The sequence below is a fragment of the Emydura macquarii genome, unplaced genomic scaffold (assembly GCF_026122565.2).
Source record: "Emydura macquarii macquarii isolate MOO-44397 ecotype Brisbane River unplaced genomic scaffold, CSIRO-AGI_Emac_v2 contig_1451, whole genome shotgun sequence".
NCBI classification, from domain to species: Eukaryota; Metazoa; Chordata; order Testudines; family Chelidae; genus Emydura; species Emydura macquarii.
Genome location: NW_027131588.1, coordinates 23,049,064 through 23,072,934, shown reverse-complemented (window position 1 = coordinate 23,072,934; position 23,871 = coordinate 23,049,064). Strand labels below are relative to the sequence as shown.

The 23,871-nt window shown below is 45.2% G+C and overlaps 1 long non-coding RNA gene across 1 annotated transcript in view; it reads right to left on the bottom strand.

Moving 5' to 3' along the window:
• Positions 1-5,881: 5,881 nt before the first annotated feature.
• The window catches only part of LOC137156587 (uncharacterized), a 55,214-nt gene continuing 37,224 nt past the window's right edge, over positions 5,882-23,871 (bottom strand). The window contains exon 3 of the long non-coding RNA XR_010920831.1: positions 5,882-6,015. This is a non-coding gene — a long non-coding RNA (uncharacterized lncRNA). The remainder of the gene's footprint in view (positions 6,016-23,871) is intronic.

Here is a 23,871-nt window from a genome sequence, read left to right as displayed (position 1 = left end):
CGGTACAGTGAAGACATATCTTTCATCTTTAAGTCCACCTACTGCCTCATCTTCATTGGGATTTTACCTTGAGTTAGATAGCTTGAGTTATGAACACTCCTTTCCCCTGTTGGAGACAAGGCCCTAGGCCAGATTTTCAAAAGCATTCAGCATGTTGGGTGCTGAGCTCTTCTGAAAATTTGGCTCTGGTTGTGGGTGCTGAGCAGCTGAATGGGGTCTGAGCAACTGTGAATTGTATTCGGCACCCACTGCTTTTGGGGTGATCATGGGGCTTCATTGCTGGCTGGTATTTGTGGATTTAGGAAATTAGCCAAGCCACCTCTGTCCCTCATGTCCCAGGCACAAGGGAGGGAGCATTGATGTTATAAATTACTGCTTGGTGACAATGAACAAAGTGGAGGGGAGTGGGTTCAACTGGGAAGCTTCAGCAACTAAGAGTTTATTGTTAGCATTTCCCAGCACGTCTGAACACTGGGAATGTTCAGACTCCCCTTTAAGAAGAAAAGGTTTTGAGGCGGGAGCACAACACAGATTTTGAGACGCTTTAGAGGGCTCACAGAGTTCAGGTGAGCCTCCTCAAGCATGCTGAGAATTTTTGCAGGAGGAGGAGACCCTATTCACACTGGCTGATAAGAACCTACAGAGACTATGCAGAGTCAGTGCTTAGTACACAACTGTAAATTTGCTCATTTTATGTCCAGAGGCATATTTTCATGGGGTTTTTTTTTAGAATACATAGGCATACTATTGTTTTATATGCCACATAATCTGATTAGAGATGCTCTGTTCTGAATTCATTATTACTTTATGGTGTAAAAAAGAATATTTATTCTAATGTCAAACTTTAAAAAAAAAAAGGTTCACATAAAAAACAACAGTTAATCACTCTGATTATGTTTAAGAATACAGCATCTCTAAATGGCACCATAAAACACATGTCACTTGTTAAAAATGTTGTGAGTTGAAACTGATGAAACATCTGTTCAAATGGCAGAGTGTGCGGGAGATAATTTCAATACCAGTATGATCATAAGAAGAGTAAGTGGAGAAAATATACCGCTGAATCTTGGTCCCCAAAAGAACATCACAAAAGGATTAGAAAGTCTGTGCAGGCCATTCTAGAAATGTATGTCACCAGCCATGCTCACAACTAATCTGTATGAATACGGAGATTCCAAAAGCTTAGGTGAATTTCTTGCATCTTACTATGTAGTTGTAGTCCTAGTTCACGCTACGTAAGATATTTTGAAGCAGTGGTTGAGGTTAACAATGCATCAAATGAAAATATCATGTTCACTAGACAGCTATCAGTGTCTGCATGGAGTGATTCCTAGTCTTCCACAATTACCAGAGAGGACCAGGATGTGTTGCAGTGGGGAGCTTAACAAATGTAGGAGTTTCCTGGTTAGGAGGTTCTCTAATTTCTGCTCAAAGCCTGGCTCTTTGAGTCCTGATGCTACATGGAGTCAATAGCGAGTGGATCCTTCTCTCCAAAGGAGGAGTAAAGGAAAGACAAGAGACCCTCAGGTTATCACTGTGCTAAGTGAGTGGGGAAAGTGGAAGATCAGGAAGGAGACCTGTGAAAGCTGCAGTACGAAGGAGGCCCAGCAATGCAGCCCACAGCGCAAATAGATTTATTAGAGAAACTTGATTTTGGCAACTCAGGCACCTGGCTTTGTTTTATCTGTAGGTTAGCGCAATTCCAGGTGGCTTTAGTTTAACAGAGAAAGCACAAGGATACCAGATAAACACCCTGATATTTGCCATGGGTGATGTTGTTGATGACATCCTGTGTGTCCTACTCCACACAGATGAGAAAAAGAAAGAATACTTCAAAATGAAAGAGGCTTTTGATGCCCATTTCATAGGAAGACAGAATATTATATATGAAAGGGCCAAATTTAATAGGAGGTGCTAGGAACAAGGGTAAACAACTGAGACTGTAATTACTGCAGTTCATAGTTTTGTTGAACATTGCAAATACGGAATGTTAGATGAAGAATTAATAAGAGACGGAATAGTTGTTGGTATAAGAGAACCAATTTATTAGCCCAGTTTCAGTTAGACCCAGATTTCACACTAGCAAGAAACCATAAAGAAATAGCAGCATAATAGAAACTGTATCAAGCAGTATTGACACAGTAAAGAGAAAAGACACAAAGGTGGAGAGGGCAATGCAGACTTTAAAAAGACTTCTGTAAAAATCAATTGTCCAGTATAAAGTACTCCTGACATGTCAGTCAACACTGCTTGCAGCCGGACTACCTCCAGCAGAACATCTGATGGGAAGACAACTAAGGACACCTTTACCCGTGGCCCTAATGCAACTTAAACCTAAGTGGCCTCACTTGAAAGAATTTTGAAAATGGGATTCTGAAATAAAGTACGACAACAATAAAACGTCAGTGTTTGCACAGTACAAAAGCACTCCCTGAACTGAGACTAGGGAATAAAGTCTGGCTCAAAAGATCCCAGGCTTTTGGAACTGTTTGGACCTTGGCAGAAACTCCCAGATCCTACCTAGTGGAGACTCCAAAAGGACTTCTGCGGAGGAATCAGGTTCATCTTCAATATTTCCCAACACAACAAAGAGAGGATCTAGGACCTGCAGGTACTCTCAGGAAGAGAGCCCCCTCCACAGGCAACACCACGCACAAACTCAACAGAAGAAAGAACATGGTCTGGAAGACTTATCAGATCCGCTCAGAGACTTGAATACTCCTCAGGACTACTGAAATGCAGTTGATAAGGCGACACAGTAGTGTAAATTGTTTTAAGGAATTTGAAATTTGTTTTGAACTGTTGTGTGTAGATACTTTGGTTTATAATTTAAATTTTAATCTTTTATTATAAAGAAAGGGAGATGTGGAGTGGCTATAGAGTTCTTGGTCCTTCACAGTTACCAGAGAGAACCAGGATGTGTTGCAGTGGGTAGCTTAATATGCATAGGAAGTTCCTGGTTAGGGAGCTTTCTAGTTGCTGTTTAACGCATGGCTCTTTGTGCTTATGTCCTCACACTACAGTCTGTACTTGGACGTCTTTTCGGAGCAGTGATTCCAAGTTACTTAAAGCTTCATTCTACTTATGACTGTAGTAACATACCATACTGGGCTCATTAAACTTTTCCTCCTTCTCCATACATGATGTGACCTTGAATCCCTCCATTAACTATTGGATAACAATGCTCTCACCCAATATTAGAGAGAAAAGATGAGACACACTTTGTAGGAAGAGGACTGTTGTTAAGAACAGAATACGTCACTCTAAAATGGATTTGCCAGGCAAATTATACCACCACAATATATTGTAGAGAACACTTGTTCTTGAGAATAGGAATGGTTAAGTAGTATCCAGTGAAACCAAAATGTGATGAATTTAGGCATGATTTTGGGCTCATGAATGATTCTCTAAGCTCTTCTGATTTCTGTGAATGTATTCAGTATTGCTAAGGACTGGCCAAATAGTTCAGCACAGACTTTTCAGGCTGGTGAACTTTCAGTGTGCAAACTGTTTGCTTTCATTATTGCCTCTTCCTATGTGTGACTGACCACATGGGATATTTTCTGTTCCCTGATTAAAATGTAGATTAGTGAATGGTGAATAATGAATAACACATTTTCAGCACAAATTCATGAAGCTTCCGGAGCAGTACTGGACCTGATCCAAAACCCACTGAAGTTTATGGGAGTCTTTCCATCGACTTCCCTAGGCATTGGATCAGGCCCTGTGTCAGGAATATGAATTGTATTGTTCACTCTTCAGCAGGAACCATGTTTTAATCTATGCTCTGAACACAGAAGGTGCTCTGTTTAATCATAATGAAAGTGGTATGTAGCCTATTGCTTAAATCAGTCTCTGTAGCAGATAACTGGAGGGTAGCTAATGTGACACCAATTTGTTAAAAAGACTCCAGAGGTGATCCTGGGAATTACAGGCTGGTAAACCTAACTTCAGTACCAAGCAAATTGGTTAAACTATAGTAAAGAACAGAATTATCAGACACATAGATGAATATGATTTGTTGGGGAAGAGTCGACATGATTCTTGTAAAGGGAAATCACTCCTCATCAATCTACTAGAATTCTTTGAGGGGGTTAACAAGCATGTGGACAAGGATAATCAGAAACCCTTTGACAACATCCCACACCAAAGGCTCTTAAGCAAAGTAAACGGTCATGGGATAAGAGGGAAGGTCGTCTTCTGGATCAATAACTGGTAAAAAGATAGGAAACAAAGGGTAGGAATAAATGCCTCTGTTTTCACAATGGAGAGAGGTAAATAGTGAGGTCCCCCATGGATCTGTACTGGAACCTGTTCTGATCAACATATTCATAAATGGTCAGGAAAACGGGAAGAACAGTGAGGTGTCACAATCTGCAGATGATACAAAATTACTGAAGACATAAATTCCAAAGCAGACTCTGAAGAGTTACAAAGGGATCCCACTAGACTGGGTGTCTGGGCAACAAAATGGCAGATGGAATTCAATGTTGATAATACAAAGTCATGCACATTGGAAAACAATCCTGACTACACATACAAAATGATTGGGTCTAACTTAGCTGTTACCACTCAAGAAAGAGCTCTTGGAAACATTCTGAACAGGTCTCTGAAAACACCTGCTGAATGTGAAGCAGCAGTCAAAAAAGCTAACAGAATGTTAGGAACCATTAGGAAAGGGATAAATATTAAAATAGAAAATACCATAATGCCACTATATAAATCCATGGTACGCCCACACCTTCAATACTGAGTGCAGTTCTGGTCACCCGATCTCAAAATATATTCAAATTGGAAAAGGTACAGAGAAGGACAACAAAAATAATTAGCAATATGGAATAGTTTCCATCTGAGGAGAGATTAAAAAGACTGGGACTTTTCAGCTTGGAAAAGAGATGACTAAGGTGGGATATAATAGAGGTCTATAAAATCATGAATGGTTTGGAGAAAGTGAACAGGGAAGTGTTATTTACCCCTTCACATAACAAAAGAACCAGAGGTCACTCAATGAAATTAGTAGGAAGCAGGTTTAAAATAAACAGAAGGAAGTACTTCTTCACACAATGCACAATCAACCTGTGGAACTCATTGCCAGGGGATGTTGTGACTGCATTCAAAAGTGTTAACCTCAGCCATCCAAATAACAGTATTGTGGCTAGCAGGGAATTTTGTAGTTAGCAAACAAAGGCGTTCCCCCCTCAAGTTCTTCTGGGCCAGCAAACAGCTGCTGGATTGGAGTTCCTCTCTTGCAGATCTCCTCTTTCTGCAGAGCCTAGGGCTCTTCTCCAACCAACCTTAGGATGTAGACCAGTGGTTCTCAACCTATTTACCATTGTGGGCCTCATATGCAACTCTCTATGTGTTATGTGGGCTGCATCCACACAATATATATACTAGCTCTATGGCGCTGAGGATGTCACATGGGCTGCAGCTGTGTGCTGATCGGGCTGCGGGCTGAGGACCACTGACAGACAAAAAGCTTTGCTAAGCTGGAGTTCAGAAAGAAGGTTGAGCAGGGAATGGGGAAAAAGAGGCCCAGGGAGGGAAAGTGACTTGCCCAGGGTAATTCATAAGTCCGGTGTAAAAATTTTCATCAACTTTTTTTTTGGACGAAACAGAAATTTCTGTTTTTGTCAAAAACCAGAAAGCGAGAAAGGTAGGAAGAGGTCCCAGGTGTTGTGACTCCTAGTCAATCTTTCTAGCACTTGTACCACTGTGTGTCCCCATACACTGCTGCAGTTCTTTTTTATTATACCACAGGCTTTATGTTAAAAGGGTGAAAAACTAGAGTGCCCAATGGTGTAAAAAATACTAACTGTGTTGAAGACGTAACAACTTGCTGTGTGATGCATATAAATGACTCCTTACCTCCATGTCTGTGAATGTGGGTGGAGTATCCTGCACATGCTCAGTGCTCTCCTTGTAAACAGCTAGATCTTTATTTCAAGACCAAATTTCTTCAACACAGGAAAAAGATATCTTTTCCATTCGGGAGGAGATGTCTTACATGCCACTCTGAAAGTTTTTAAAGAAAGCAGCTTTTGAGTTATCTGAGTTTAAAAAAAAAAGCAACTGAAAAATATCAGGTGAAGAATGCCTTTAGTCACATTCGGATAAAAGCTGAATAGATTTGTATTATATTTTAAAACTCTCTCTCTCTCAGCTAAGAAACCACAAGAAATTTCAGCTCCTTCCCCTCCTTTTTTAAAAAATGTGTTGGAAAAACCCTGGGTTTAAAATAACCTTAATAATATGGAAATGCCATAGCATCATTATCATGACAGTAGGTCACTGAAGCTATGCACCACCAATGGAGCTATGCACCACCTGAGAATCTGGCCCAATGAGATTCTCTTTCATTGCAGAAACTCCAGGGATTTCCAGCAACATATGGTCCTGATCTGGGCCCCAGTAATATACCTCCACCTTCAGTGTACCTTGGGGAATTAGGAGAACAGCTCCCTGTTATTAATAAGAGTTGAGCACCAAATGCCATTTACACTAGTCTAAAAATTAAATCCAAAGCATGACGTAAGTAAGGCTGCGTGGATATTGCAAAACAATTTTTAAAAATAAATATTCTAATGTAGGTTGAAACAAATTCACTTTAACTCTATTTATAGCCCTTTTGAAGTCGCTTTCCACAAATAGCTAGCTGACAATTTTACTGCCGGGATCATTCAAGGAAACAGCGAATTTTAAGGAAATGTTGGTGACTTGTGGAAAGAGAACGTTGAGTTTTGAAAGGTGAATCCTGAGCTTTAGAGTTACACTCAGGGAAAAAATATTGCATGTGACCTAAATAGCCAATCAAAACTGGCCAACAGAGCTTGAATTCCAATGATCCCCTCTCAGACAAATTACAGACCAAAGAACTATTCATCAAAATTAGTTATTTACTGAATAATCAGTAAATCTGAGAAAACTGGAAGGTATTTGCAGATAATTTGTGAACAGAAGAAGAGATGACATTCATTGGATAGATTATCCCTTCCAAATGATTCATCCAGACCCCCATTCAACAAAGCATTTATGCACATGCTTAAATCCATTCCTATTCAACAAAGCCCTTCAGCACGAGCTTAACTTTAAGCATTTGCTTAAGTCCCATTGGAAAGCATGTGCCTAAAATAAATTATTTGCTTTGCTGACTAGGGATGGACTGCTGAATCAGTATCTATTCTGTAACTACCTTTACTGTTGTCCTAACACTATTACATGCTGTTTATAGAGCATGAGGCTCGGTGGATTTTGCTGATATCAGAACAGATAGAAAAAAATTGTATGACTGGGACATTCATATGCTATTGCCAGAGGACATAAGAACATGCTATTAACTCAAATAATCAACCTCGTGTTTCCTGAAGCCTTTTTGTCTTAGAGCAGACGTGTCTGGAAGCAGAGGAAGAGAGACAAGTAAATCATGAGACCTGGTGATAGTGCTGAGTCAGCCACAACACTATAACTAATTTGACCTGTACGTTCATTTCTTTCCTATCTTTCAGATATTTAATGCAGCATTAACATCCAGCCTACATTAGGTTTGGAAACAGTCTCACTGTCATAGTGCTGCTCAGAATTTCGTCCAGAGGAAGATAAGCCTTTTCTTTTGTTTCCTTAGTAAAGATGCTATTGCAGAAATGCTCTGTATTTGTGCATGTGTTTGCCAGCTCTTCAGAGTGGCTGCATTGTATTAGATGGGAAAGACAAATGTAAGTGTGTCTGACATGGAGAATGTTGCTGCCTGAAATTAGGTTTAATTGTAATTAATTAGGCACCTTGGTCCAAATTCAGCTACAGTGTCAGAATGCATAGTTCCAGTGAGACCACAAGGAGTGAATTTGGTCCATTGTGTCATCATTTAAAACAAAGGCATGTCTGTTGGTTGCTCTTTAATGCAAACGAAAATGACTGGTAAACACCTCCCCTCAGCTGAGAAAGCTCCTGGCAGCTCTTTGAGAAAGGTTTCTAGCAGAAACATAGTGTTCTGGGGTGTAGGATGTCAGGGCCACCCCTCTCTGCCCATCTGGGTGGGAGCCAATACCCCCTCGCTATTGCACCAAAAGCGACAGGCTCAAAAATGGGGAATTAGCTGCCTTGGGGCCCAGTCTATTGCCCCTGGCCCTCAGGCAGGGAGGGGTGAGCAAGCAGGCCTACTGACCTACAGTGGGGTAGCTGCCACCCCAGGGGAGGAGCAGGAGGGGGGAGGGGGACGCAGGCCCTCTTGACTCCACTGTGTCCCAACCCAGGGCCCTAGCAGTGGGGGATGATTCTGCCACTGGGTCGGCGGGGTCCCATCCGAAGCATGCTGCTCGCACATCAGGCCACAACACAGACTATTGTCTGCTTTCCCTGGGCTACTTCCTACGGCTTCATAAGATACAGGGCTTTCGGGGTCATCATTGGTCTCCTCCAGGTAGACAACTAGCAGCAGCTCCAGCAGCTCCTCCTCGCTCTTGATGCTGTAGTGCTCCTGCTCCAGCGGTGGTGGTGAGGCATCCTTCTCCTTCGGCAGCTCTAGCCCAGCTGAACTGCTGGGCTCTCCCTTTATACTTCCTGTCCCCTCTGCCCTGCTTCGGATGTGGCGAGTGTGGCTGTTCTGGTTCCGCCCACCAGGCGGCAGGTAGGGTGCCCTCCCTGTCTGTCTCAGGGGGAGGCCACACCCCCTTGCCAAATGGGGAGATAGAAATGTGTAAGTTGCCAGTCCCTCGTCTACTGATTATGGCTGAATGTGATTGTGAATGTAGTAAACACAGTTAGATCATTTCTACATCAAGGTGCTTTCTCAAGGTGCTGGCTATGTTTCTAATTGCAGAAACGTCTGGGTGCTATCGAAGGTTAATGAATTTATCACTCCCTGCGGAACTGCAAGTGCAAAGTGGAATCTGAGATCATTTTTTTTTCCAGTAGTTGCTTAAAAATTCACTGCTTTTGACAGCGACTCATCCTGAGATGCTACATCTTTGGCTGGCACTAAGCTTAGCCCTCCCCTGATACTCCCCCCTTCCTCCCCCCCAAAAAAAACAAACCTCAAGACAAATTCCAGCTGAAATGGAGAGCTAAGATACCTTTCTGTCTGTCTTTTTTCTGTCCTGCCTGTACAGGAAGTTGGATTTCAGCGGAAATCTTGGTAAACCCAGAGACTGATTGCTTATGAATTGGAGGGGCTCATGTGAGCCCATGGTTAGCAGAGTTGACCACTGGGCCTTGTGGAGGAGACTCTTGGCTTCCATTTAAAAATAATATGGCCCTGACCTGCAAGAACATAGCGTTTGATCCAAAGCCTATTGAAGTCAATGGAACCATTGTTACTGACTTCAGTGGACTTTGGATCCAACCCTTCCTTCAAGTCCCTGACACCTGGTTTCTCATTGAAGGGAATGGGAGGGCTTCCAGGATAGACATCCGATCCTCCTCTTCTTCATAGCCTGCGACCCTGCATAGCAAGATTCACCCGTGAAAGAGGAATTTCAAACAGAGGTAAAGAACGGTGACAATGGGGGTGGGAGGCGAATCTCCTATTATTAAAAGGCCAGAACAAGCTTAAACAAGGTTCTCCTGCAAACCAAACGAAAAGTGACAACGTGCAATTAGATGTTCTTGCCTTCGCTTATGCAGGATGCTATATCTGACTCCATTTGCAAACACAGAGGGCCAGGAGTCCTCACCTGGTGTAATCAGAGTCACTCCATTGAAGTCAATGGAACTAGGTCAAGTCCCACCAGCTGAGGACATGGCCCAGTAAGAACAAAGAAAGCTAAAGATACCAACACCAGCTACACTGGGCCTGCCTGAGTTCACTGCCATTGCCACGGCCCTGTATCTCTTTTGTTACAGAAGCAAGGCCCGTTGCAGTGCTGATATGTAACTGCAGCAGCACATAGCTGTTTGGGGATTATGATGGGTTTACAGACCCCATGCCAAACCAGAGCAAGGCATGGGGCAGTGCTGGGCCAGGGAGACCCCATCTCTCAGCTGTGGCAGGGCAAGCGCCAGGTGGAGGGTTGGTTTAAAGTGGCACTGGTAGCCCAGGGGCGGGGAGACGGAGGTGCAGGCTGCACCAGGGAGTGAGGCTGAGGCCTGGAGTTGTGGGAAGAGTCACTTCAGCCTTGGTAAGGCCACTGCTTGGCAGGAAGCAACACAGGAGGAGTGTAACTTGGGGTGGACCAATGAGCAGTCTGGACACCGCAAGACCACTTTAGGGCGCTGGGTTGGGAGCTAGTGGAGGGGGAGGGCCCAGGTCCCCCTTCCCTTTTCCTCCTCCCTTCTCCCCAGGATAGAAGAAGGGACACGCAGAAGGGAGAGGCCAGCTGTATATGACTTGGCAGGGCCCCTCTAGAACAAGCAAGCTGAAGAGAACTGTGCAGACACTGCCTGACCATTAGGGCAGTCGGCCATCAGATTGACTTGCTACCAGGATGTGTTTGCTGGGTGCTGCATGCATGCAATGATACAGCCTGTGCAATATCTGATGGTGCCTGCATTTGACTGAATTTCCCTTAGTATTCATGGCAAGCTTTAAGAACAGAGATTTGCACTAAAAGAGGAGTTTGGTTTGTCCTGAGAACAAGCTCATTTTCTGAGCGGAAAGGGAGCCTAGAGGCTAGGGTGAGAGCTGGAAGCTCGGGTTTTATTCCTTGCTCTTGTGTGAGACCTTGGGCAAGTCCTTTAGGGACAAATTCTGAAGGCATTTAGGTGCTTAATTCCCTTAGGTGCCTAAATAGCTTTAAAAATCTGACCCTGACTCTCTCTGTGCTTCAGTTTCCCATCTGTCCAATTGGGATAACAGCACTGCCCTGTTGTGAGACGAGGAGGTGCTCAGATATCACGGGAAGGGGGCCATCCTGGCTCTTTTACCAAGGGAAAACAAAGCTATTGCTACCCAGATTGAGGGAGCTCCTCCCCACTGAGGTGGGGCGTCCCAGACAGACACAGTCAGTTAGCTGTCAAAGCAGCAAGGCTGCTGTTCATACCACCCACAGAAAGGCCCTAGCTGGGTCCAATGTGTTAAACCCATGCTCCCAGCCTAGGGTCAGGAGGCAGGTCCAGTGTGGTATAGCGGCTGCATCCCTTCCCCTCCACTTGCCTACCAGAGTCACTTAATCAGGGTGAAGCTCTCTGCTGATTTTATGAGCCTTATAGGCTTGGACACCCATGAAAGGGGGCAGGTGTGAGCTTCCAGAGCACAAAGAGACAGGTAACGGGAGCTTTTGACTGTGCAGCACTACCTCCACTAATTTGATTTATACCATAGTTAGGCACTGAGTTCACCAAACCATCATCCTCTTTGTGTTCTTTACTGTCAGCTGCACATTGCCCGGTGAGTGACACTGTCCTTGCCTGAACTATAGCAACATGTGCATTAGCAGAGATCTTTTCTCTTCTCAGCCTTATTCTTTTACACCTTTCCCTTGGTTATAATTCAGAGCTGGTTTGTGTCCCCCAAAGCGGTGCTTGCCACATGTTGCTGGGGTTTCCATTATCAGAGGGGAATTGATTGTAAGGATTTCGACATAAACTGGAATGTCAGCCATGAAAATGTCAGTCCAGCTTGAAAAAGACTCCTGTTCGGCTAGCCTCTGTTACTTTCCCTTTAGTATAATTTTTACAGCCATTTGCAAATTTTGGCATTTAGCCCTGTTGTGTCCCACCTTTGACATTATTCTCCTAGTACAAAATGTTGAAAGCTCTCAGAAAATCTGAGGGTTTCATGATTCACACTGAATCTCTGTCTTTTACCATGGTAGTGACAGCTGTAAGGATTCCAAGCACTAGTAGGGCACAACCTCCTTCCCATGAAACCATGTGCTTTATTATTAATTAAATGCTGCTTTTTTCCCATGTTTGCCTATTTGCACTTTTAACATTCTTTTTGACTGGCTAAGTGGACTGTAGTTTTCCAGGTGGGTCCTCGAGGTCATTTAAAAAAAAAAAGTGTAACATTGGCTGCTTTTAAGTTTCCAAGGATCTCTTCTGAGCTGTGGGAGCTTGCAACAATTGCTCTTTAAGCTGCTCCACTTTCTACTCCCACTTCTTTTAGCACACTTGGATGTGTATTTTCTATTCATAGCACCTTCTCAATTTTAAATACTAATGAGCTTATGATTAGGGACGGGCAAAAACTGATTCAGATCAAATGACAGACAACCCAAAGTTGAACTATTTTTGAAGTTTGAAAAAAGTTTGCTTAACTTTTTCTACTGTTCCATTTTCACATTTTACTACAACATTTAAAAGTGGATTGAGCACAGCCCTAGAAAATAGACTGCAGTGACCAGCCCTTTGGAAGGGGGAAGGACTGGCTTATTAATAGGTCTTTTCCTTCAATTCCCTTCATGCTTTCAACAGCAATGAAGACAGAAATACCAAGAAAAGATTTTATGGCAGAATTTCAGATCTGGTTTAAATCAGGCAGTCTCCTGAGAGAACCTATCTCACAGGATTTCCAGTCTGACTTGCAAATCAAAGATGTTCAGGTAAGTTTGGATAAACTTGATTAAATATCCGCACTTTGAGATGCTGATCGAAACTGAAATTACACAGTATTTCCAACCTCAAGCATTCTCAAACATCAAGTGTCATGAGACTCACAATAAAATTGCAAGCGTTGATAAGACTGCTCACAAGTGCCCATCACTCTATAAAGAAGTCTCTGCTCCCATTTCTTCCTTCTAAAAGATACCCACACCTTCTCATTCCTCATTTTATGCTTCTGCAAGTCTAGTGTTAAACCCTTGCCCCCTCAATGTGTATATCTGCATACTCATTAGCATTAATGAAAGTTAAATTCTTATGTACCTCTCTGCTTAATTTGTAAACACAGATGGAAACAACAATTGTTTTTTTAGTCTATTTTTGACATTAGCTCAGAATGACCTAGGTTTCCAAAAGCCTAGAGAGATTATGATTAACAATTCAGGTATTGCATTTCCAGTTAAACAAGGTTTAACCAGGTTTAACCAAATTTTTAAGTCAGGTTGAACCACTCTTTTTTCAGTTAAGTTCAAGTCAGTTAGGACTTCTCTACATGGGAAAGCTGCACTGGCATAAGGTGTGAATCTAAACAAATATAGTTAAACTGGTTCAAACTCCTATGTGGACTCTTAATTCTGGACAAGTGTACCATGAAACCAGTGATATACTGAGATACATGGGTAATATTTTCTTTCTGTGGATGGAAAACCTAAACACAACTTCAACAACCACCACCCATCCATCAAACTCTCTCTAGAACACTCCCATACCAGCATCAACTTCCTGGACACCACAATCAACTTCAACAATGGTACCCTACAAATGACCATATACACGAAACCCCTCGATTACTACACTTTCTTCACAGATCCCGTAACCCGTCAAACAAAGCATGAAATCTGTTATCTACAGCCAGGCCATCAGATACCATAGAATATGCTCAGAAGAGAAGGTTAGGGATACACACCTTAACACACTTAACAGCACCTTCACACTCCACCAGAGAAGTCGATTAAATCATGGAATGGGTCACCCAAATGCCCTGAAGAAACCTGCTTCAACACAGAAAAAAACCACTCCACTGACCACATATGACTAGTTGTCACCTACCACCCCACATTGGTATCACATACTGGGTATCATTACACATTTACAGCCCATACTTGATGGAGACCACATCCTGAAAAATCTTTCCTGAACCCCCTCTTCTGGCCTTCAAACAACCCCCCAGCCTTACCAGCAAGCTCCTCACAGACCCGAAGGATACACCAAATCAAAGTGGTAGAGATCCAGCCAGAACAACAGATGCAAAGCCTGAAGACATATCTCCACGGTTACAATTATCAATCCTCCCCTCACCTTTACACCTTTAAAGATCCATGCCTATCCCATCATGTGGTGTACCGCATCCAGTGCCTAACAGCCACTGCTCCAAGAAGTAAAGCTGGGATACACACCTTAACAGGTAGAGTTTTGCAGCAGTGATGCTCACATCTGGGTAACGAGACAATCACTATGCTCCTGAATGAACTCACAGAAAAACGATAAGACAAAAACACCATATCACCTGTGAGTGAACACTTCTTACAAAATGGTCACCCCATATGTGACCTATCAGTTCTCATCCACAAAGGAATGCTACACAACACCTTCAGAAGACACGCCTGGGAACATAAATTCATAACTTTGCTAGACATTAAAGATCATGGACTCAGTAAAGACACTGGATTTATGGCTCATGACACTGAGTACCTTCCCAGACCTGAAGAACGGCTCTGTGTTAAGCTCAAAAGCTTGTCTCTTGCACCAACAAAAGTTGGTCCAATAAAAGATATTACCTCACCCACCTTGTCTCTCTTTTAATTCAGTACAAAGTGGCTTATTGTAGTTTAGGTAAGGCCTGGTCTACACTTTACATTTATATAACTATGTTGACTAAGTCTGTGGAAAAGAATCCCCCTCCTCCCACCCACAGACATAGCTGTATGGAGCAAAGGCTGAGACTACAGTGTAGTCATACCATTACTGACCGATGCAAAACCAGTGCAAATCTGAGTGCAGCCAAGGACTCAGTTAACTGACCTGATTTCGCAGTGACCTCCATTGACATCAAGTGGAGTGAAGTGTAAATAAATTCAATATTGGGCTCAATGGCTCTGAGACTCTGGAGGTCAGCTCCTCAGCTGATATAAATCAATGTAGCCCCATGGCAGTCAATGGGACTCTGCCAAGTTACACCAATTGAAGACCAGAGCCAAGGTATTGATTAGGTCCGTGTTTCCCAACCTTTTCCAGTCTAAACCACACTTACTTCAGTGAAAAATTGTGCAGCTCTCTCCCTAACGTTATTAAAACAAAAAGTACTTTTAATGGGAAACTTGAGCTTGCTTTGGGTGCGTAGTGATTTAATCCTGGCAGGAAATGCTGGCAATGCAACTCGGAGCTCTTGCTCCACTCATCTCAGATGTTTTCTGTTTGTTTTTGATGTAAGTCAGGCTTGAAAACTTAACTCACCCAGGTACGTTGCTGAAAATGGCAAGAAAATGGAGATAGCATGGTCTGAGATTACCGGGTATTCATCTGCCACCTTCAACCAGAACGAGTCCAAAGGCATGTCACCAAACTAATTTTAAAAATGCCATCCTCCCTTAATGCAGCAAGTTGCTCTTGAGCCATTACTGTAAGATTCTTAGCACTTTCCATTGCAGAGGAACTCCAAGGATCTTGGATCCAGTTGAAATCTTCTATATGGGTTGAAGGAAAATTAGCTGAATTTTTCTTCCAGACTTTCCAAGTGCTCAAGAAATGACATAACCAAAATGCTGCCAGTAGGATCTGCCCCAGTTTGCCAGGGGGAACATTTCTATTGTGCCTTTTGCTACTTTTTCATGCCAGAGGGCTAACTTAGATCTAAACCCATGCAGCTTGTCCTTGCTGGAGAGAAGATTCTCCTTTCTACCTGGCATTTGCCTGTTCAGTGCATTGAGGTGGTGGAATATACCAGCCAGCGAGGCAAGTTTTGCACATCATGCTAGATCAGCAATCCAAAGTTAAAAACTTTTTAACTCATCTCTCTGTTCATACAAACGTGAGAGAGCTTTTCCCCAGGAAAGCCTGCATATTTCTGCGTGCAGAAGTAAACTCTGGTGTTCTGTTCCCATTTCCTCACGGAACAGTGAGAAAAGGCGACATTTTAAGGACTGTGATCTTATTAAGTTTGCCATCTCTACTGCTTCATCGAACACTAAAGGAAGTTCTTCTGCCAGTGTTTTGGCCACAAGATCTTCACAATGCAGAAAACAGTGGGTCACAAGCAAATCTGGGTTTTACCCCTTCATTTTGCCAGTCGTGGAGACAGCCATTTAATGTGCAAACATTAAGACAATTTTTCCAGTGCAGTTCTCCCTCCTCAAGGTAGGCTGTCACCCTGAAGATTTCTGCTGCAGTCATGTAACCTGGCAGTTGTTTGTAAAATAAAAATGTTTTTTATGTTACCTCTGTCAACGAACCTGACGTTAGCCAAGAATTGAGCATGTCCACTGATATGTGTTGATTTATAAAGCTGCACTGCAATTTTTCCTCTTGATTTGATTTTTTTTTCTTGGAACACAGTCTCAAAGTCAGCTGACGTCATCAATTTGGTGACTTTTTGTGTGATCTGAAAGGAGAACTTTTGTGGTTTCATTGACTGCATTTGCACCTAACATTACCTTCACGATTTCTTTACATGCTGGTAAAATTAATGTCTCTGCAATTATATGCAGCTTTTTTCCTTCGCTACAAGTGCAGTGACCAAGTAGCTTGCTTCCAGGACTTTATCAGAAACAGTTACACAGTCTTTCATAATTTGAACTTATTTTTCATTCTGATCCTTCAAACACATGTAAAAATATTTGTCCTTGTTGGCAGTGGATGGATGTTTGCTTGTAAGGTGTCGTTTTAACTCACTTGGCACCATTGCATGGTGTGAGAATTTCTTCTTACACACAAGACACAGTGGAAGATGGCAAGATGGTTCACATGTAAATGAAAATCCAAACTGCAAATAACTAACAGTGGCATCGGCTCACCACTTTGACTTTCCTGTGTTCATGTTCTGCTTCATCACTGAAAGTAGATATGGAGGTGCCAGAATCTCTTTTCTTCACATATTTGTCCATTTTCGAGTCTTCAGTTAAAAATTCACCACTATAACTTAATGGCTGGTAAGAGAACACGGCTACCACATGATACCATACTAACGCCAAGATCATCTGAGTATAGCGTGATGTAACATCTGTCTCACATGTACACCTGAAGAACAACAAAATGCAATTTGCTTCTGACACTAATTAAAATATGTGAGAATTTTTTTCCCTCACAAGTGCCTTTTTCCATGGCATACCTGTTCACGCCTAACAGCATGCTAGTTGGAAAACATGGGGCTAGGTAACCATTGGCTCACCATGCTAGCTTCCCACAGCTAAGATACAATATTTTTCTACATTTTCTTAGCTGCTGTACCACATTTTTTTGTGAACAGCCCTGTATTGCCTCAAGGAATGATCTCCCTTTCTTAGCTATTCATTTATGTCCTCATTAGAGATTTTGAAACCCTACAGAGCCATGTTGTAACCTTTGAAAGGCTTCTCCATTATCTGCATAACCATTTCCTGACTTGCTTTAATCACCTTGCCCTGCAGGTCTATGACTGCTCCCCATTATCATTTATTTTGCTATTATCTCTTTCACCTCAGTCCAAACCACATCTACTGCACATGCCATTTATTTTCCCTTCAGTCACAAGTGCCTTCCAATGCCTGTTTCCTTACTTCTCCCTCCTCTCAGAACTAGCCTTTCAGCAAGTCTCTTCATGCTGCTTTCCTTCAGTTTCCCAACTCCATTCATATGCCTGATTCAGCAAAACCTCATGGCACTTAATTACATCACAGTTCAGCTTAAACACATGGGCAGAAAGTTCTGCATAGGTTAAGGAAGGCAATTAGGCTTGAGGGAAACACAGTGCATCTTGGAGCATGGGGGAGAGTGGCTTCTGCTGCTCCTTATTACGGTGAGTGCTCTGATCCATTTGGGGTCAGTCCCCTTGGCCAGTGTGGAGGGCAGCTGGGATGACTTGCCCACTTAGCGCCATTGTTAGCGACAGCCTTGCACTCATGGGACCATCAGAGCAGTATTTACACAGGGCTATAGGGGAATGATAGGCTCCTCACATTCGGTCATATGGTTTTGTACTGCCACCTCTCACCATAGCATCTGGGCACCTGCCAGTTTAATAAGATTGCTATTTCCAAAGTCCCTACCAGACTTTATGGAGTCTCTGGCTCTTCTCCCATTGCTGCAGTCTCATCCTGAATCTCTAACTATCATATGCTGTGTGCAGAAAGGGGCTTTGCCACTGCCAGCACCAACCCCACTCGCCCCCACAGATCCTGGTGTTGCACGTCTTTAACGGCTCCCCACCCCACGCTGAACTCTGCATTTGGCAGAGCACTGCTGTATGTCTCCTTGAATAAAACTGCAGCTTTAAGAGGCTGTGTGTCCTAGTGATATAGCTTGTTGGGTGACCTTGGGTAAGTCACTTCTCCTCTGTGTGCCTCCCTTCCCCCTCTGTAAAACAGGGCTGATGAGACTGACCTTCTTTGCAAAGCACTTGGAGGTCTATGGATGAACAGTGCTACAGAAGAGCTAAGTTTTGTTATTTGTTTTGGCAGGCCATGGGAGGTCACAGAAGGCAGCTGTGAGATGGGCCCTTTCAATCCGTTAGGGTGAGGCAGCCCAGCTCCCCGAGGGTGTCAGAAATGCAGTACATAGCTCTGAGATCACACAATGTGCCGTTAGGCTGGGGACTGAAGAGAGAGCCTGAGGCACGCCCATCCGTGGTACAACATCACTGACTGTGGAGGAGTTGTACCAGGGATGAATGCAGCCCTTGCTTTTCGACATGCTGCACTTCACCGCAACCTTTCTGTGTGTTGGCAACTTTTGCTCCAGTCATTGTTCCCACTGGCACCTTCGGGGTTTGGTTTCCCAGCTGGGGTGTTTATTGCCTTCTGCTCCACACAAAATAACATGGAAACAAAGCAGGAATTCTCCACTTTAAGGGTTTGGAAGAGTCCGTGAAACCTGAGCAAAGCCCTTTTGTCACCGGACCTTAATCCGAGTGGTTTTCATTGTGCTCGCTGGTTAAGAAAGGGCTGTAGAGCCGCACTGTTAGCAAACACTGCGGGCAGTGCATGGCTGCTGAGAGAGGACTGGGAATGGCACAGCCTGTGCGGCTCAGAGGCCTTGGCAATTATGCTGGTTGTGTTTCACAAAAGGAAAGGTTACTGCACTGACAGGGGTGGGAACAGACGGTTTATTAAAAATCTAATGGCATAAAGGAAAAGACCCTTCTCCCCAGCAGCGCAGGAATCACAGGGATTTCTCTGCCTTCGTCCTGCGTTGGACACCATCTGCCATGGGAGGAATGTGACACCAGAGGGACAGCTACGCCTCTCCCCCATCTCCTCTTGTTACTTGAGTTTCTCCCTTGGGTCCAGATCGCTCATGACCCCTTCTCAGCTGTGCTGGGCTGCCCAGGGAGCAGGGCCCTCCATCCATCCCCTCCTCAGAGGAGGAGTCTGGCCATGGGGGGGAGCAGGGGTGGTTCACCTGACTCTGCCCACTGCAGGCAGGTGGGTGGAGACAGGGTGGGAATGGGTGAAGCGTGGCTCTGCCCCACCCCTCCTACTCACTAGGCAGAGTGTGCTGCTCTTTGCTATGAAAGTGTCAGTGGCCAGGATGTGGGCGGCCAGGTCCAATGGTTAGAGCCAAGGGTCAGCAGCTGGAACCCAGGCTCGGGACTGAGTTACCTGGAGAGAGGCAAGGCAGGAGCAGGGCTGGGAACATGCAATTGCAGGAGCTATCATAGCTGTGGACAAAGGCTTTGAGCAGCTGCTGAACAACTGCTGCTGCTGGGCTTACGGGTCGGCCTTCTGACTCCTCCAGCCAATCTGGCGATGTAGCCAGTCAGGCAGCCTACAACCGCCCAGATTCTCCAGAGACTGGCTCTGCTGAAGACTAATTCCTGATGGAGCTTGTATCGAATCACTACATTAAAAGGTTACACAAGCTCTAGTCCAACAGAAACCAGAACTGGCTCTTTGCTGTAGCCAGCAGCTCTCCTTGGAGCCCCAGGTCCTGCGTTCCAGTAGAGGAGCTCCCCGCTCTGGCCTCACCCCCACAGCAGGACACCACTGCTGCTCCACACACACAGCAGCTGCTAGGCGCACACAGGGAGGAGGAAGCTGCTCTCCCAGAGCAAAGGGGCTACCAGGGAAGGACTTGTGACTCTGAGTCACCATGTGTTCCCAGGGCTCTCTTAGGGGAGAGCAGCTACGCACGGCCTGGCTCCAGGCAGACTGCGTAGTGGCTGTTGCACTTACCATAACCAGACAACCCATCCAGAGCCAGCTGCTAACGGGAGTCACAGTTTCTCAAGGCCCCACATCACCAACAAATCAAAATGTGACTGTTACGTTTTCCACTCATGCCTCCCTGCAGTGCAGTAAAGAATACAAATCGCATGAGATTGGTGGAGATCCCTCTGGATCATAATCCACCATAACCGCTCTCTCCACAAAGAGCTTCTTGCCCTCTGGAGCTCTGGGTGAATAGCTGACGCAGCTCCAGTTCGCAGTGTAAAGGAGAGCAGCGTCTGCCCCTCAGTTGCAGTTTTTCCAACAGATGGGAGCAGAGAGCTCCTCACCCTCTGGAGTGCTGGTTTGCAAACTGGGGTGAGGTGGGGGCAGCGACATGACGAGGTTACCCGGAGGGCACGAGGACCTAAGTGTCCTCTGACTAGCTGAGTCTTCTGCTCTAGTTCCTGCCACTGGTGCCAGGCTGGAAGGAGGAGGAGGAAGGAAGGATGAGACATGAGGGGGCATGGCTCTGCCTGCACAGGAGGTGGGGCCCTATCCTAGCTCACTCCCCTCTCCAGAGGCTAATGCACATGCGTGTGGGTGATCCTGCCAGGGCGAGGAGTCTGTGGCCTGCGAGTCATTCTGGGAGGTCCCGGGGCATGGGCATGAGAAGAGGGGCACAGCCTGGCTGTCTGTCTCCTGCTGGGACAAGGTGGGTGTGGCCATACGTTTTACTGGACCATCTCCTGCTGGTGAAAGAGACAAGCTTTCGAGCATACCCAGAGCTCTTCTTCAGGTCTCTGGTGTATCCTGCTGGGGCTGCTTGCCCGGAGCGTGTCCTGGGAAGGGGATACTCGTGGGCTAGGGAGCAGTGGCATGCACCAGCCGGGACCACAGGCACTTGTAGAAGTACAGTTTCTCAGAAAGAGGGGGGTGCACCTGGGACATAAATCTCCGAAAGAGGGCACAGCAAAAAAAAGGTTGGGAACCTCTGCTCTAGAGCCTCTGGTCAGAGGCTTACGTAGGGAATACTGACAAAGGTTGGGAGAGGAAATAGAGTCCCAGGGAGGTGAAGTGACTTGCCCAAAGTCAACAGCAGGTCAATGGCAAAAAACAAGACTAGAACCCAGGTCTCCGGGCTCCCGTTCCAGTGCCCGATCTACTACATCAAGCTACATAACACAGTTTCCTCAGTCAATGACACTCTGCTGAGCACTGCAGGCCATTATCTCTTGCATACAGCATCCTCTCAACCGAGCCTCTAGCTGTGGCAGCCTGAACAAATCTCTCTGTCAAAGGTGTCAGAAGACTTCAGCTAAACAAAGCCTCTCGATGGATGCAGACAATGTACCGTCCTGTGCACTGCAGAAGCTGAGGCTTCTGTTTCCTCTCTGATAACACTGCCAGCAGCACACAGTATGTGCAAGTCTTAGGTTTCAAAATTCACCTTCCAGGGTAAGCAGCTTACAGTGTGCACCAGTTCCCAGAGGCAGAAGCTTGCCAACATTTTCCTTTTGAGTTTCAGTCACCTGGCTGTGTTTATCCCACACACACCCCCCCAAGCCAACAAACGAAAGTTAAAGCTAGTTTTGTCCCACTACTAATACTGTGTCTCCATCAGCCGAGGGGACGTTCCACTCTTGTGTGCTAACCATGAATATCACCCTAGAAAAAGTGTTCCCGATACAAATACAGCTCTCCTTGATGCTCTTGAAAACCTATTGGCTTCACTAAAGTTGGATCAGTGCAACAGGGAGTGAAAGTCAGTCTTGGAATAATTACCTTTCAGTCAAGGAGATGCCTCCCTCACAGTAGTCATCTTTAAACCTCGGCCTTTTCCGTGAAATCCATTTTCTGAGCAGGTGCAGCCAGTGTTGCTGACAGGATAAGGAAAAGAAAGCTGCTTATGAAAGTGGTGCGGAGGGCTTTGAATGACCTCCCACATGGGAAGGCAAGGAGTCATTCTACAGTCCATTTTGCATTAAAAAGGGCTCAGCGCGGAGCAGCAAATAGCTCCTGGTTTATCTTTGCTTTAATGGTGAGTGAAAGTTCCCATTAGCCTGACCAGGGTAAAAATGTATTGATAGCTGTTCCTGGGTGAGGGGAAGAGGAGGGAGGCATCAGCTGGATGGCAGATTCACGGAGCCCTAAACAAACATCCATCCTAGATCTGTTATCAGAGCAAACAACTGCCTTGTCATGCTCTTGCACTAGGGAAGGGGTTTACACTTAGCCAGAAAGCCATTCACTAATCAAAAGATTGGACTATGTAAAAGATCATCAGGCCAGCTTCTGGCTCATGCGAAGGCCCCTCCAGCAGTGCTAGGGGGCCTTAAAGGCTGTTGAAGGGTCCCCTTGTGCAGTTAAAAGCTGTCACAAGTTAGAGCTGTCCTAAGGCTGCTCTAAATTACACATTGGGCCAATTGCAGGACGACAAAGGTCACTTTCTCAGAAATCAGTGTGGCGCTCACCCCAGAGCTGCCTACATGAGAGCTTCCCTGCTCCGTCACAGCCATCATGATCTTGGAGTTCACCACCCCTGATTGTGACCAGTCAGTGGCTGACCGGTTTGGTGTTGGCAGATCAGCCCTTGGAGCTGTTGTTACAGACCAGGGGTCCCTAAACTATGGCTTGTGGTCCACATCCGATCCACCGACACATTTTGACCAGCCTGCTGAGTCCACTCCCCCCAGCCCCTCTCCCAGGTGATGCGGGCCCAGTGCCCTGGCCAGGAACCATGCCTGGCCCCAAGCAGCACCGCACAGCAGCTGCTGCTCCCTTCCAGCCCTGCCCCTTCCCTCCTCCCATGTGACGTGGGCCCATGCTCTGGCCAGGCGCCACTCCCAGCCCCAAGAAGCGCCGTGTGGCAACTGTTCTCCCCTCCCAGCCCCCCACGTGACGAGGGCCCAGCGCCCTGGCCAGGAGGAGCTGCTCCGGCCCACCAGAAGAGCAAGACTGAGTGATGTGGCCCTGGCAGCTGAAAGCGTGGGGACCCCTGTTGCGGAGGAATGCGCTGCTCTGAAAAGAGTGCTGGTGCCTGCACCGTAAAGCTTGGCAATGCACAGCAAGTTACTGATGCAGTTGCTCTGTTGCAGCCTGACCGAGGCCTTGCCTCCAAACAGAAATAGCGGTAGTCTGACTTAAACTGGTGCAACCCCTGTGTAGACACTCATTTCAGGATCAGAGCAGCGTATCTGGGCTTAGCTTAAACCTGTCCTTAATGGACTTAAGCTAAATTGATATGTCAGATTTATACTGATTATATCCATGCGGTCTCTTGCACTGGTTAACTAAATGGATTTAAAATCACACCTGTGGCGAAACCAGCGCAGTTCTGCATGTAGACAAGCTTTCAGTCAAATCTTCCATTGAACTGGAGCTTCACAGGAGTAAGGAAAGGAGAATTGAGCCCAACTAAAGCCAGGTCTACACTACAGTGTTTTGTTGGCATAGCTGCCCGTCTGGGGTGTGAACCTTGACCGACATAGCTATGCTGGCACAAGCATCCATGGAGGTGCAGCTATATTGGTGAATGGACTCCACATAAGTGGGGACGTGCTTTAACCATGCCAACAAAAGATCCCCTGATGCTGGCTCTGCGGGTGTAGCTGGACTGGCTACACCTGTCTAGTGCAGACCAACCCTTAGTCCTGTGGTTTCATAAATGCTACGTTTCCAGTCTGTGGGGGTAGGGGATGCTATTGCCACAGCTGTTGGTGGATTAAAACTTTAGAATGTCCTGCTGCCATTTTACAATGTACATTTGAGCCTCTTGTACATTTTAAACACGGGGTCACGGGAGCTGTATGGGGAAGGGAGAGGAGCTAGTTAAATATATATCTTATTGGGTTTATCATGCAAGTACAAATGCATTTTCAATAACGCAAGCTCATTAAAGTTTTTAATTAAATCTTAAAAGCTTTTAATTAAAAATGTAAATTATGGCCAACTATTTTAATTTAAATTGTCTCTGCGTGTCTCTCTGTGAATTTTCTTC